The 12,752-nt window shown below is 39.2% G+C and overlaps 1 pseudogene; it reads left to right on the forward strand.

The window, feature by feature from the left end:
* The first annotated feature begins 1,806 nt into the window (after positions 1-1,806).
* On the forward strand, positions 1,807-3,566 carry LOC103070050 (protein POF1B pseudogene; annotated as a pseudogene).
* Positions 3,567-12,752: the final 9,186 nt, after the last annotated feature.

Raw genomic sequence — 12,752 nt, forward strand, 5'->3', positions numbered from 1 at the left:
CGCAAGGAAAAAAAAAAAAAAAGAAAATTGCCTTTCTGCCACAAGGGAAATGTCAGACGTTGGTGAGCCCTAGATTTGAGCCTGGAATTATCTCATTGTCAAGCCTTCCTTACTGTCAAGTACTCATCGCTGTCTTCCCAAAAGAATGATTTTCCTAAACTTTGTGGTTTCCTAGAAACTTCTAGTCACAGATCATGGGATAAGCTGGAGGAGCTGGCAGGACCAGGGAACTTTCTCTGCAGTCCTAGACTGAGGATTCTCTCTTCTTTTCCTCCCATTCTGTCTCCTGCATTCCTTCTTTCACCTATTCAGCATGAAAGACTGTAGTGTAATCATTAAGTCATTCACTCCACAAGTATTGAGCACCCACTATGTACCAGGTTCTTGGTGCTTAGGAATTACCAGTGGACCAAACAGAGAAAACTCGCTGCCTTCTTGGATTTTACATTTTAGGGAGTAGGGGGAAAGGCAAGCAATACATAATAAATAATAAATAAAGCAGATAAGTAAATGATGGAGTGTGTTAGAAAGTGATAAGTCCTATGAAAAAAGCATAGAGAAAGGAAAAGGAGATGAGGTGAGCCCCCGGGAGTCCAGGTAAGGACTTTGTAGTTTTCTCTCAGTGACGAAAGCAGCTATTGCAAGGTTTTGAGCAGAGGAGGGACAGGATCAGGCTTTTGTTTAAAAGTATCCGCTGCTGGCTCTATTGAGAATGGATGAGGCAAGGACAGAAGCAGGGAGACCAGTGAGGTGCTAATTGCAACAATCCAGAAAAGAAGGTGGTGGGTGAATCTAAGCAGTGGAGATGGAGAGACGTGGTTGGATTCTGGATACGTTTTAAGGTAGAATCAACAAAATTTCTGATAGGAAGTATGCAGGATGAGAGACAAGAGGAGTCAAGGATGCCTCCTAGATTTTTGGTCAAACACCTGGACGAAGGGGGCTCCCAATCACTGAAATGGGGAAGCCTATGGGTGTAGCAGGTTTTAGGGGGATGAGAAGAAGGTCAGTTTTGAAATATTAAATTTGCTTTCTAAGTGGAGCTACTGAGTAGGTAGTTAGTTATAATATTTAAGACAGAGGTCCCAGATGGAAGAATAAATTTAGGAATTCTTGGGTTATCAATGGTATTTAAGGTCACTGACCTAGACAAGAGGATCAAAGGAGAGTATATGGTCATTAAGAGTGAGGGAGTTTGAACTAGACTGCCTGGGTTCAAATCCCAGTCAGTCACTTACCAGTTACGTGAACTAGGGCAAGTTACGGAAACTTTGTGTCCCTCAGCTGTGAAATGAAGATAGTTATTGGCCACACTGCATCTGCTCTTTGTGAAGACAAAGAATTCATACATGTAAAGCATTCAAAACAAAGTCTGGCACACAATAAGCTCCCAGTACATGTTAGCTGGTTGTTGGTTTTATAACAGATATGAGTTTTTCCATTACAAAAGAATGTCACTATTTTTTAAAAAAATATTGGAAATAATTTCAATTTTAAAGACAGTCTGCAAGTATAGTACAAAGAACTATTTTTTTCAGAAACATCTGTGAATAAATAGTTGACACTTTGCCTTATCATCCCTAAATATTTGTGTGTATTTCCTACAAATAAGGACATTCTCTTGTATTGTCACAATACCTTCCAAATCAAGAACACTGAAACATTACTATCATCTTATCTTCAGATCCCCTCCTAGTTTTGCCAATTGTCCCAAGATGTCTTTTGGGATCCAGTTTTGGCCAGACCTGCTTCTGCTGCTGCCAGGGAGAGCATCTGGGGAGAACTTTGCTGACCACTGAGAAGATGATGAACTCAAGCTATTGGAGTGAGATGAACAGCAGCAGCTGTGGGACTCAGCAGTCCCCAGAGGTGCTGCAGTGCCAGCCCCAGAATTACCACTCCTACCATCAGTCAAGCCAAGCCCAGCAGCCTCCAGAAAAAATGTTGTGTATGAGTGACTGAGGACTTACAGTGGGCCCATGAACAAGGTGGTTCAGGAGTTGGACCCCATCAGCTCATGGGAAGTGCTCTCCCCTCTCAAAACTGCCTCACCCTACAAAGGCTTGGTTTGGAGCAACCATTCCCAGGAACTTCATTCTCCAACTCTGAAAATATCTACTTGTGCCCCAAGCACTCTACATACAACCCCAAATACTGAACAGGAACTCCATTCTCCAACAGTGAGAGTCACTACATATCCACAGACCATTTTTAGGTGATATATAGTGCAAAATCCTGAACAGGAACCACTGTCTCCATTCCTAAGAGGAGGCCATTTCTTTCCAGGAAATAACGTTATTTATGAAAAAACCACAAGAAAAATGGAGAAGCTAAATATGGATCAGGAATGCTATCCTCAGGTTCAGCCATCATCACATTGTCCAACAGCCCCAGATCATCCATTCTCCACACTGTCAACAATCACATTCTAGCCAGCAAATCCAAAACATCACAGGAAGTGATTCAATTTCTACAAACACGAATTGAACTGTGTCATGGGGGCTCAAACCAGGCACATGAGCAGGTGATAATTCAGGATGATGGCCCTGAAAAATTGACCCCCAAATATTTTGGAGAGCTGCTTGCTGATCTAAGCTGTAAAAGTACAGACCTTATTAGAACATATGCAGAGAACTGGAGGAAGCAAACAGGACTTTGAGTCTACAGATGAGTCAGAAGACATTGAATCAGTGATTCCAAAAGGACTGTAAGAACTTAAAAAACAGCAAATTCGCTGTATGCTGCAGATGAGGGGTATGTCTGATAAATCACTATGGCTAGTGCTGTCCACATTCAGCAACATACAGGAGGAGTGAGGACATCTTCACAATGACTTGACATCACTGGAAAATGATAAGACTTGAGAAAGACTTGGCATTCAAAGAAACTCAAATAAAAGAGTATGAAGAACTCTTGGCATCAGTAAGAGCAACTAATCGTCAGCAGGAGCAAGGACTTCAAGACTCAACCTCAAAATGCCAAGCAAGGTGCCAAGCATTGGAAGAAAACAATCTCTTTCTTCAGTGTATGTTATCAGACATAGAATATAGTCTAAAAGAACTGGAATACTGTAAGCATAATTTAGAGCAAGAGAAGAAAAATCTTAGAATGCAAGTTTCTGAGACTTGCACAGGCCCAATGCTGCAGGCTAAAATGGATGAGATTGGCAACCATTACATGGAGATGGTAAAAAACTTAAGAATGGAGAAAGACAGAGAGATCTGCAAACTAAGGACTCAATTAAATCAGTACCAAAAAGATGTTTCAAGAAGAGAAGGAAGTTTCAGTGACTTCTAATTCAAGATTCATGATCTGACAAGCTTGCTGGAAGACAAGGATTCCCTTATAAAGTGTCAGTCAGAGGAACTCTCGAAATTGAGACAAGAAATATGTTCATCTCATAACGGACACTTCAGTGGTGGAAGGACAACTATTAACACTAGAAAGTACAGAACACAATATCCAATCCTAGGCCTCTTGTATAATGACTATGAATATATACCACCAGGGAGTGACACACAGACTATTGTGATTGAGAAATGGAAGACAAATGAACTTGTCCATGAATGAATCTCCAACTCAAAGGAATTATTTTTGTGTGTCTTCATTAGTACTTTAATTGTTATTTTTCCATAACTAAAGCCAATCAATATTTTGAATCATGCTACTACCTAGCAAGTCTAATGGAATTAATTAGCTATAAAAATGACTGTTTATCCAGCCATTTACAAGGCCTGACTCCTTTCTATCACATTTTTGTATTCAGTATAGCAACGCACCAATTTTTAAAACTCAATTACAGACACTGTAGGGCTTAATCCACTATTTTTCAATAGGGTGCTCCCTAGACACTGAATTAATTTCTTGGGGTAGAGATTTTACAAGTTATTCCATTAGAAGATTTTCTATGCTATTAGATGTGCAATTTAGCTACAAGAGTAAATACTGTTTGTTTTTTTTTAATGACAACAATGAAAAGCAATATTATAGAATTAAAAAAAACCAGTTTATTTATTTATTATTTTTATTTTATTTTTACATCTTTTTTGGAGTATAATTGCTTTACAATGGTGTGTTAGTTTCTGCTTTATAACAAAGTGAATCAGTTATGCATATACATATGTTCCCATAGCTCTTCCCTCTTGCATCTCCCTCCCTCTCACCCTCCCTATCCCACCCCTCTAGGTGGTCACAAAGCACTGAGCTGATCTCCTTGTGCTATGCAGCTGCTTCCCACTAACTATCTATTTCACATTTGGTAGTGGATATATGTCCATGCCACTCTTTCACTTTGTCACAGCTTCCCCTTCCCCTTCCCCATAACCTCAAGTCCATTCTGTACTAGGTCTGTGTCTTTACTCCTGTCTTACCCCTAGGTTCTTCATGACTTTTTTTTTTCTTAAATTCCATATATATGTGTTAGCATACGGTATTTGTCTTTCTCTTTCTGACTTACTTCACTCTGTATAACAGACTCTAGGTCCATCCACCTCATTACAAATAGCTCAACTTCATTTCATTTTATGGCTGAGTAATATTCCATTGTATATATGTGCCACATCTTCTTTATCCATTCATCTGATGATGGACACTTAGGTTGTTTCCATCTCATGGCTATTGTAAATAGCGCTGCAATGAACATTTTGGTACATGGCTCATTTTGAATTATGGTTTTCTCAGGGTATATGCCCAGTAGTGGGATTGCTGGGTCATATGCTAGTTCTATTTGTAGTTTTTTAAGGAACCTCCATACTGTCCTCCATAGTGGCTGTACCAATTCACATTCCCACCAGCAGTGCAAGAGTGTTCCCTTTTCTCCACACCCTCTCCAGCATTGTTTGTAGATTTTTTGATGATGGCCGTTCTGACTGGTGTGAGATGATATCTCATTGTAGCTTTGATTTGCATTTCTCTAATGATTAATGATGTTGAGCATTCTTTCATGTGTTTGTTGGCAGTCTGTATATCTTCTTTGGAGAAATGTCTATTTAGGTCTTCTGCCCATTTTTGGATTGGGTTGTTTGTTTTTTTGTTATTGAGCTGCATGAGCTGCTTGTAAATTTTGGAGATTAATCCTTTGTCAGTTGCTTCATTTGCAAATATTTTTTCCCATTTTGAGGGTTGTATTTTGGTCTTGTTTATGGTTTTCTTTGCTGTGCAAAAGCTTTTAAATTTCATTAGGTCCCATTTGTTTATTTTTGTTTTTATTTCCATTTCTCTAGGAGGTGGGTCTTAAAGGATCTTGCTGTGAATGATGTCATAGAGTGTTCTGCCTATGTTTTCCTCTAAGAGTTTGATAGTTTCTGGCCTTACATTTAGGTCTTTAATCCACTTTGAGCTTATTTTTGTGTGTGGTGTTAGGGAGTGATCTAACCTCATACTTTTACATGTACCTGTCCAATTTTCCCAGCACCACTTACAAAATTAATGCACAGAAATCTCTGGCATTCCTATACACTAATGATGAAAAATCTGAAAGTGAAATCAAGAAAACACTCCCATTTACCATTGCAACAAAAAGAATAAAATATCTAGGAATAAACCTACCTAAGGAGACAAAAGACCTGTATGCAGAAAATTATAAGACACTGATGAAAGATATTAAGATGATACAAATAGATGGAGACATATGCCATGTTCTTGGATTGGAAGAATCAACATTGTGAAAATGACTCTACTAGCCAAAGCAATCTACAGATTCAATGCAATCCCTATCAAACTACCACTGGCATTTTTCACAGAACTAGAACAAAAAATTTCACAGTTTTGTATGGAAACACAAAAGACCCCGAATAGCCAAAGCAATCTTGAGAAAGAAAAATGGAGCTGGAGGAATCAGGCTCCCTGACTTCAGACTTTACTACAAAGCTACAGTAATCAAGAGAGTATGGTACTGGCACAAAAACAGAAAGATAGATCAATGGAACAGGATAGAAAACCCAGAGATAAACTCACGCACATATGGTCACCTTCTATTTGATAAAGGAGGCAGGAATGTACAGGGAGAAAGGACAGCGTCTTCAAAAAGTGATGCTGCGAAAAAACCCAGTTTAGAGTGGGCTTCAAGATGGCTGAGGAGTAAGACGTGGAGATCACCTTCCTCCCCACAAATACATCAAAAATACATCTACATGTGGAACCAACTCCTACAGAACACCTACTGAACGTGGCAGAAGACCTCAGATTTCCCAAAAGGCAAGAAACTCCCCACATACCTGGGTAGGGCAAAAGAAAAAAGGAAAAACAGAGACAAAAGAATAGGGATGGAACCTGCACCTCTGGGAGAGAGCTGTGAAGAAGGAAAAGTTTCTACACACTAGGAAAACCCTTCACTGGAGGAGATGGGGGTGGGGTGGGGAGGGTGGGCGGAGCGGGGTGGGGGGTGGAGCTTCGGAGTCAGAGAGGAGAGCACAGCAACAAGGGTGCAGAGGGCAAAGTGGGGAGATTCCCGCACAGAGGGTCACTCCGACCAGCTCTCAGCAGCCCAAGAGGCTTGTCTGCTCACCTGCGGGGGCAGGTGGGGACTGGGAGCTGAGGCTCGGACGTCGGAGGTCAAATGCCAGGAGGAGGACTGGGGTTGGCTGCATGAACACAGCCGAAGGGGTCTAGCGCTCCACAGCTAGCCAAGAGGGAGCCTGGGCAAAAGTTTGGAACAGCCTAAGAGCCAAGAGACCATTGCTTCAGGGGTGCTCGAGGAGAGGGGATTCAGAACACCGCCTGAACAAGCTCAAGAGACAGGCGAGAGCCATGGCTATCAGCGCGGACGCCAGAGACGGGCATGAAATGCTAAGGCTGCTGCTGCAGCCACCAAGAAACCTGTGTGCAAGCCCAGGTCACTGTCCACACCCCCTCTCCTGGGAGCCTGTGCAGCACGCCACTGCCAGAGTCCAGTGATCCAAGGACAATTTCCCTGGCAGAACACACAGTGCACCTCAGGCTGTTGCAACGTCACTGCGGCCTCTGCTGGCTCGCCCCGCATTCCGTAGCCCTCCCTCCCCGCAGCGTGAGTGAACCAGAACCCCCAATCAGCTGCTCCTTTAATCCCCTCCTGTCTGGGTGAAGATCAGACGCCAGAGGGCGACCTACATGCAGAGGCAGAGCCAAATCCAAAGCTGAACCCCCGGAGCTGTGCAAACAAAGAAGAGAAAGGGAAATTTCTCCCAGCAGCCTCAGGAGCAGCGGATTAAATCACCACAAGCAACTTGATGTACCCTGCATCTGTGGAATACCTGAGTAGACAACGAATCATCCCAAATTGAGGAGGTTGACTTTGGGAGCAACTGTAGACTTGAGGTTTTCTTTCTTCATCTGATTTGTTTTCAGTTTTATGTTTATATTATTTTAGTATCTAGAGCTTATTATCATTGGTAGATTTGTTTATTGATTTCGTTGCTCTCTCTTCCTTTATATATATATATATATATATATATATGTATATATATATATTTCCTTTTTCTCTTTTTGTGACTGTGTATGTGTGTGCTTCTTTGTGTGATTTTGTCTGTAGAGGTTTGCTTTTACCATTTCTCCTAGCATTGTCTGTCTTTTTTCTTAACATCTTTATTGGAGTATAATTGCTTTACAATGGTGTGTTAGTTTCTGCTTTATAACAAAGTGAATCAGTTATACATATACATATATCCCGATATCTCTTCCCTCTTGCATCTCCCTCCCTCCCATTTTCCCTACCTCACCCCTCTGGGTGGTCACAAAGCACAGAGCTGATCTCCCTGTGCTATGTGGCTGCTTCCCACTATCTGTTTTACATTTGGTAGTGTATATATGTCCATGAAACTCTCTCACTTTGTCCCAGCTTACCCTTCTCTCTCCCCATATCCTCAAGTCAATTCGCTAGTAGGTCTGTGCCTTTATTCCCATCTTGCCCCTAGGTTCATGATGACCATTTTTTTTTCTTAGATTCCATATATATGTGTTAGCAAACAGTATTTGTTTTTCCCTTTCTGACTTACTTCACTCTGTATGACAGACTGTAAGTCCATCCACCTCACTACAAATAACTCCATTTTGTTTCTTTTTATAGCTGAGTATTATTCCATTGTATATATGTGCCACATCTTCTTTATCCATTCTTCTGTTGATTGACACTTAGGTTGCTTCCATGTCCTGGCTATCGTAAATAGAACTGCAATGAGCATTGTAGTACATGACTCTTTTTGAATTATGGCTTTCTTAGGGTATATGCCCAGTAGTGGGTGTGCTGGGTCGTATGGTAGCTCTATTTTTAGTTTTTAAAGGAACTTCCATACTGTTCTCCATAGTGGCTGTATCAATTTACATTTCCACCAACAGTGCAAGAAGGTTCCCTTCTCTCCACACCCTCTCCAGCATTTGTTGTTTGTAGATTTTTGGATGATGGCCATTCTGACCAGTGTGAGATGATATATCATTGTAGTTTTGTTTTGCATTTCTCTAATGATTAATGATGTTGAGCATTCTTTCATGTGTTTGTTGGCAGTCTGTATATCTTCTTTGGAGAAATGTCTATTTAGGTCTTCTGCCCATTTTTGGATTGGGTTGTTTGTTTTTTGTTATTGAGCTGCATGAGCTGCTTGTAAATTTTGGAGATTAATCCTTTGTCAGTTGCTTCATTTGCAAATATTTTTTCCCATTTTGAGGGTTGTCTTTTGGTCTTGTTTATGGTTTCCTTTGCTGTGCAAAAGCTTTGAAGTTTCATTAGGTCCCATTTGTTTATTTTTGTTTTTATTTCCATTTCTCTAGGAGGTGGGTCAAAAAGGATCTTACTGTGATTTATGTCATAGAGTGTCCTGCCTATGTTTTCCCCTAAAAGTTTGATAGTTTCTGGCCTTACATTTAGGTGTAAAATCCATTTTGAGCTTATTTTTGTGTATGGTGTTAGGGAGTGATCTAATCTCATACTTTTACATGTACCTGTCCAGTTTTCCCAGCACCACTTATTGAAGATGCTGTCCTTTCTCCACTGTACATTCCTGCCACCTTTTTCAAAGATAAGGTGACCATATGTGCGTGGGTTTATCTCTGTCTGGGCTTTCTATCCTGCTCCATTGATATATATTTCTGTTTTTGTGCCAGTACCATACTCTCTTGATTACTGTAGCTTTGTAGTATAGTCTGAAGTCAGGGAGCCTGATTCCTCCAGCTCCATTTTTCTTTCTCAAAATTGCTTTGGCTATTTGGGGTCTTCTGTGTTTCCATACAAATTGTGAAATTTTTTGTTCTAGTTCTGTGAAAAATGCCAGTGGTAGTTTGATAGTGATTGCATTGAATCTGTAGATTGCTTTGGGTAGTAGAGTCATTTTCACAGTGTTGATTCTTCCAATCCAAGAACATGGCATATCTCTCCATCTATTTGTATCATCTTTAATTTCTTTCATCCGTGTCTTATAATTTTCTGCATACAGGTCTTTTGTCTCCTTAGATAGGTTTATTCCTAGATATTTTATTCTTTTTGTTGCAATGGTAAATGGGAGTGTTTTCTTAATTTCACTTTCAGATTTTCATCGTTAGTGTATAGGAATGCAAGAGATTTCTGTGCATTAATTTTGTGTCCTGCTACTTTACCAAATTCATTGGTTAGCTCTAGTAGTTTTCTGGTAACACCTTTAGGATTCTCTATGTATAGTATCATGTCATCTGCAAACAGTGACAGCTTTACTTCTTCTTTTCTGATTTGGATTCCTTTTATTTCTTTTTCTTCTCTGATTGCTGTGGCTAAAACTTCCAAAACTATGTTGAAAAATAGTGGTGAGAGTGGGTAACCTTGTCTTCCTCCAAATCTTAGTGGAATTGGTTTCAATTTTTCGCCACTGAGGGCGATGTTGGCTGTGTGTTTGTCATATATGGCCTTTATTATGTTGAGGTAAATTCCCTCGATATCTACTTTCTGGAGGGTTTTTATCATAAATGGGTGTTGAATTTTGTCAAAAGCTTTTTCTGCATCTATTGAGATGATGATATGGTTTTTCTCCTTCAATTTATTAATATGGTGTATCACATTGTTTGAGTTGCATATATTGAAGAATCCTTCCATTCCTGGGATAAACCCCACTTGATCATGGTGTACGATCCTTTTAATGTGCTGTTGGATTCTCTTTGCCAATATTTTGTTGAAGATTTTTGCATCTGTGTTCATCAGTGATATTGGCCTGTTGTTTTCTTTCTTTGTGACATCTTTGATTTTGGTATCAGGGTAAGGGTGTCCTCATAGAATGAGTTTGGGAGTGTTCCTCCCTCTGCTATATTTTGGAAGATTTTGAGAAGGAAAGATGTTAGCTCTTCTATAATGTTTGATAGAATTCGCCTGTGAAGCCATCTGATCCTGGGCTTTTGTTTGTTGGAAGATTTTTAATCACAGTTTCAATTTTAGTGCTTGTGATTGGTCTGTTTATATTTTCTATTTCTTCCTGGTTCAGTCTCAGAAGGCTGTGCATTTCTAAGTATTTGTCCTTTTCTTCCAGGTTGTCCATTTTATTGGCATAGAGTTGCTTATAATAATCTCTCATGATCCTTTGTATTTCTGCCGTGTCAGTTGTTACTTCTCCTTTTTCATTTCTAATTCTATTGATTTGCATCTTCTCTTTTTTTTCTTGATCAGTCTGGCAAATGGTTTATCAATTTTGTTTATCTTCTCAAAGAACCAGCTTTTACTTTTATTGATCTTTGCTACAGTTTCCTTCACTGCTTTTTCATTTATTTCTGATCTGATCTTTATGATTTCTTTCCTTCTGCTAACTTTGGAGTTTTTTTGTCCTTCTTTCTCTAATTGCTTTAGGTGTAAGGTTAGGTTGTTTATTTGAGATGTTTCTTAAGGTGTGATTGTATTGCTATAAACTTCGCTCTTAGAACTGCTTTTGCTGCATCCCATAGGTTTTGGGTCATCGTGTTTTCATTGTCATTTGTTTCTAGATATTTTTTGATTTCCTCTTTGATTTCTTCAGTGATCTCTTGCTTATTTAGTAACGTATTGTTTAACCTCCATGTGTTTGTTTTTTTTACAGATTGTTTCCTGTAATTGATATCTAGTCTAATAGCATTGTGGTCGGAAAAGAAACTTGATACAACTTCAAGTTTCTTAAATTTACCAAGGCTTGATTTGTGACCCAAGATATGATCTATCCTGGAGAATGTTCCATGAGCACTTGAGAAGAAAGTGTATTTTGTTGTTTTGGGATGGAATGTCCTATAAATATCAATTAAGTCCATCTTGTTTAATGTATCATTTAAAGCTTGTGTTTCCTTATTTATTTTCATTTTGGATGATCTGTCCATTGGTGAAAGTGGGGTGTTAAAGTGTCCTACTATGATTGTGTTACTGTCGATTTCCCATATTATGGCTCTTAGTATTTGCCTTATGTATTGAGTTGCTCCTATGTTGGGTGCATAAATATTTACAATTGTTATATCTTCTTCTTGGATTGATCCCTTGATCATCATGTAGTGTTCTTTGTCTCTTGTAATAGTCTTTGTTTTAAAGTCTATTTTGTCTGATATGAGAATTGCTACTCCAGCTCTCTTTTGATTTCCATTTGAATGGAATATCATTTTCTATCCCCTCACGTTCAGTCTGTATGTGTCCCTAGGTCTGAAGTGGGTCTCTTGTAGACAGCATATATACACGTCTTCTTTTTGTATCCATTTAGCCAGTCTATGTCTTTGGTTGGAGCATTTAATCCATTACATTTAAGGTAATTATCAATATGTATGTTCCTATTACCAGTTTCTTAGTTGCTTATGGTTTGTTATTGTAAGTCTTTTCCTTCTCTTGTGTTTCTTGTCTAGAGAAGTTCCTTTAGCATTTGTTGTAAAGCTGGTTTGGTGGTGCTGAACTCTCTCACCTTTTGCTTGTCTGTAAAGGTTTTAATTTCTCCATCAAATCTGAATGAGATCCTTGCTGGGTAGAGTAATCTTGGTTGTAGTTTTTCCCCCTTCGTCACTTTAATATGTCTTACCACTCCCTTCTGGCTTGAAGTGTTTCTGCTGAAAGGTCCACTGTTAACCTTATGGGGATTCCCTTGTGTGTTATTTGTTGTTTTTCCCTTGCTGCTTTTAATATTTTTTCTTTGTATTTAATATTTGATAGTTTGATTAATATGTGTCTTGACGTGTTTCTCCTTGGATTTATCCGGTATGGGACTCCCTGTGCTTCCTGGACTTGATTAACTATTTCCTTTCCCATATTAGGGAAGTTTTCAACTATAAGCTCCTCAAATATTTTCTCAGTCCCTTTCTTTTTCTCTTCTTCTTCTGGGACCCCTATAATTCATATGTTGATGCATTTAATGTTGCCCCTGAGGTCTCTGAGACTGTCCTTAATTCTTTCATTTCTTTTTCTTTATTCTGCTCTGCCGTAGTTTTTTCCTCTATTTTATCTTCCAGCTCACTTATCCATTCTTCTGCCCCAGTTATTCTGCTATTGATCCCTTCTAGGGAATTTTTAATTTCATTTATTGTGTTGTTCATCATTGTTTATTTCCTCTTTCGTTCTTCTAGGTCCTTGTTAAAAGTTTCTTGTATTTTCTCCATTCTATTTCCAAGATTTTGGAAATATCTTGGATCAAATATCCAATATCTTGGATAGTGAAGTAATGATCTTCACTATCATTACTCTGAATTCTTTTTCAGGTAGACTGCCTATTTCCTCTTCATTTGTTATGTCTGCTGGGTTTTTATCTTGCTCCTTCATCTGCTGTGTGTTTCTCTGTGTTCTCATTTTGCTTAACTTACTGTGTTTGGGGACTTCTTTTCGCAGGCTG

Source organism: Lipotes vexillifer, unplaced genomic scaffold, assembly GCF_000442215.2.
Source record: "Lipotes vexillifer unplaced genomic scaffold, Lipotes_vexillifer_v1.1 scaffold875, whole genome shotgun sequence".
NCBI lineage: Eukaryota > Metazoa > Chordata > Mammalia > Artiodactyla > Lipotidae > Lipotes > Lipotes vexillifer.